The sequence below is a fragment of the Herpailurus yagouaroundi genome, unplaced genomic scaffold (assembly GCF_014898765.1).
Source record: "Herpailurus yagouaroundi ecotype Mexico unplaced genomic scaffold, PumYag 28, whole genome shotgun sequence".
NCBI lineage: Eukaryota > Metazoa > Chordata > Mammalia > Carnivora > Felidae > Herpailurus > Herpailurus yagouaroundi.
Genome location: NW_024412376.1, coordinates 6150282 through 6153752, shown reverse-complemented (window position 1 = coordinate 6153752; position 3471 = coordinate 6150282). Strand labels below are relative to the sequence as shown.

Genomic DNA, 3471 nt, shown 5'->3' with positions numbered 1-3471 from the left:
ACACACACACACACACACACACACACACACACACACACACACACACGCACACCCCACCTCGCTGCCCACTCCCGCCCTCCCTCTCCAGTCCGAGGAAACCGAGAGCCGCCGCCGCCGCCTTCGCCCTGGCCCTGTCCCTCCCAGGTCTCACCGCGGAGCCGCCGCCGCCTCGCCAGCTCCCCAGCGCGAGTTGGCGGAAAAGTTGGGCGGCAGGAGGAGCGGCGGGACCAGCGCGGGGAGGGGGCGCAGAAGGCGACGCGAGCGGGGAGCTGGGAGGGGAGACAAAAGGGGGGCGCAGAGCGCTGGGAAGGGAGTCAGGAGGTGGAGGGGGGCGCGTAACCAGTGGAGGGAGGCGCCGGACCCAACTGGGCTGCGGCGGGGGAAGCGCGCAGCCAGGAGGCTCCAGCGCCGGGGGCCGCTCGGGACGCCAAGCCCGCCCCGGATCTGCGGGCGCCGCGGCTCTTACCTCACTCGGCGCTGCGGTTCCGCCTCTGGAGAGTCCGCCGTGGCTTGTGCGGGCGGGCGGGCGCCCGCGTCCCGGGCTCCGGCCCGCCGCCCCCGGGCTCCGCTCGGGTCCTGGCGGGGCCGCGAGAGCCCCGCGGCCGGCGCTCGACTCCCGGTGGCGCTCGGTGCTCTGCGCCTCCAGCCCGGGCGGGAACAATGGAGCCGGAGCTGGTGCCCCGGAGGCGGGGCGGGGGGAGGGCTCCCGTCCGCCGCCCGGGGTCTCCAGACCCTGTGGCCCCCCTCTCCGGAACCGGGCGGCGGCGCCTCACGCTTCTCGCAGACCTGGCTTCATCGCCCTGAGGGGTTCCCGGCGCCGCGGCGTGCCCGACTGCAGCACTAGGACGGTGCGCGCTGCGGGGCGCCCCTCGGACCGGCGAAAAGTCTTCGGTCTCCGCTGCTTTTCCAGCTGCGGCGCGCGCTCGCGCCCGGAGAAGGCGAGGTCGCCGCAATGCGCTAAGCAGAGTCTCGGTCCAGTCGGGACGTTGCCGCCCAGCTCCGGGCACAGCCTGGGCTCCTCCGCGCGCTGCGGCTGGACCAGAGTCCGGGCTCCCGCTCGCCGCCGCCCGCTGCCCAGGCCGCCGCAGCAGTACCCGCAGGAGCGCTCCGAGCGCTGTGCGCCGGCGAGGCGCGAGGGCTCGCTCTCTCACTCCCACCCGCGCTAGTCCCACCCCCTCCTCCTCCCTCTGCTGCTGCCTGCTGGGCCTTGTAGTTCCCAGCCGCGGCCCCCGAGCCGGGGGAGCGGGCCCAGCGGCGCGGCGCTCTGCGGCTGCTTTGCTGCAGCCTGGTCTCCCTGGGCGCGCGTGCCCCTGCATCTGAGCACCGCCAGGAGGGCGCCCGAATTTCAGGCAGTGGACACAGAAGCGGTTTGGGGGGTGAGGTGGGGAGACGCTGTAATCCCGAGGTTGGACTCGCTAGCCCCTGCTTTGGAGTCGCACTTGACTGTGCGCCTTGGGGAAATGATTCACTCTAAATCTGTTTTCTCTCTATGAAAAGGTGGATAATAGTGCTTTCCATATAGAGTTGAGGATTAAATGAGGGCCTGCCACATAGTTAACACTCAATAAATACAAGCTTTTTTATTCACGAGAGGATCTATCCCCTTTAGACCCTTCCCCTCCATCTCACTTGCCCCAGCCACAGAGTTTAGGTTTTGAGGTCCACGCAAAGATGGGCCCTGTGAATTCTACGGCACCATTCTTGGCCTCCAGAAGTCTTCCACCTGCAGCGACTTTTAGGAAGCAAAGAGTGAGCCATGGGAGCTGGGCATGCTGTTGGTTTGGAAATTAGTCGGAACCCACCCAGAATACCGGAAGAAAAGGCTCTGTGGAACCTGAGGAAAAGTGGCTCAGATGCCCTTTCCTCTGGATCCTTCCCCTGTAAGCTAACGGTTCCCTAATCCAGATGGACACTAGTCCCCTGGGGAACTTCTAAAAAAATACAACTTTTAGGACCTGCTCAGACTTCAGGAACTAGGCTGTGCCAGGAAGGGGTCAAGAGTCTATATTTTTTTCTGAGGCTCCCAGAGTGCCAGGTTGGGGCCATTGGGAGAGTGAGAAGTGTGCCACAGGAAGTATGAAAGATATCTCCATTTTCGTCCCCTACTTACAAACTGGTTGACTTTGGACAAGTTATACATCTGAAAAAAATCAAGACTTGTTTACCTATTTCCCCCTAGCTGGATGATTGTCATGAGAATCAAAGAAAATAATGGATGTCAGTGCACCAAGTGTTCACAAATACAAGTCACTGTGTCAGTTAAGGTAGGGCTGATACCTCATTGCCACCCCCCACAAAACCCCTCGAACTTGTGGAAGCTGGAATACTGAATGAGATTAACCACCGGCACCCCAAATGTAAGGAAATGAGCTGTTATTTTTCTATTTGACCAGCATGTGTGAAAGAATAGTGACTATCATGGTGTCGTTCACATAGTAGGAGATCAATACATGTTTATTGACTGACTAGAGACATTCAATAAATATTTATTGAATGGATGAGTACATTAAAAACTAAATAAAAAGCAGGAACACATGTATTTGCAGAATAAATGAATTTCAGCCATGGTTATAGATTTATTCCCCCTACAAGCCTATTCCCGCCCCCCCCCCCGCCCCGATCCTTCAACTTTTCAGCTCCTAATCAGGCTCTCTTTATCCTCCCATAGAAGCTGCTCTCCCATTAGACCTTCCTCATTTCAAATAATGCTTATTCCAGACACATAAGAAAGCCAAACTCACATCCCTCCCCCTTAGAGAGGCCTTCCCTGCCACTCCCAGCCCTGTCAGTCCCTGGAATTCTCCTGACCTTCTGGTCTATCCCACTGATCTGACACTTAACTTTGTTAGTCATCTTTTTTAAACCTTTCTCTCTAACTAGTTTCCAAGCTATACCGAGGCAAGGATCCCATCTAAGTGTCTGACTAGTTTAGGGAGCTACTTGGGAGGTGTTCCATACATATTTGTTGTTGGTGGACTTGATGAGAGTGGCGAACCCGCCAGAGGAGGAAATACAACTTGAGGGAATATAATTGGGAAGTCAAGCCAGGGAGAATCCAGTGTTTACGTCAATATCCGATGACTATTTTCCCACTCTATTACTCAAAGACAATATATCCCCCTTCCTCTCTTATGAGTCTCCTAAAACGGGGAGTTTTTAATCCAGCCTTTTTTCCCCCTTTGATTTGGAAGCGTTTTAGGAGTACCTTGAACCCAAATGAGAAGGCTGAAGAACGTGTCCTTGATTGAAACAGAAAGAGAATGATCTAAAAGTCTGTGTGCCTGCTACTGAGAGGCATAGACATACTACTGAACAAATTTCTCTATAGATTTAGCAAGAAATCAAAATGAAAGCAAGTGGCCACCTTGATAGCTCTCCTCCCTCCAGTTCTCAAGGAAACAGCCAATGACAGCAGAATGGAGAAGGTGAGAAACCTAGGAAAGAATGGGCCATCCACAGACTACAGACGCG

At 56.6% G+C, this 3471-nt stretch overlaps 1 protein-coding gene across 7 annotated transcripts in view; it reads right to left on the bottom strand.

Annotated features, from left to right (window-relative positions):
* FGFR1 (fibroblast growth factor receptor 1) overlaps window positions 1-782 on the bottom strand; it is a 52031-nt gene extending 51249 nt beyond the window's left edge. For 5 of the 7 annotated variants that reach the window (XM_040455626.1, XM_040455677.1, XM_040455916.1 and 2 more), the window contains exon 1: window positions 467-574. The gene's annotated coding sequence lies outside the window, so the exon portion shown is untranslated. Of the gene's footprint in view, window positions 1-466 lie in introns of all 7 variants that reach the window. The other 2 variants (XM_040455759.1, XM_040455829.1) reach the window with 1 other exon arrangement.
* Between the last annotated feature and the right edge of the window lie 2689 nt (window positions 783-3471).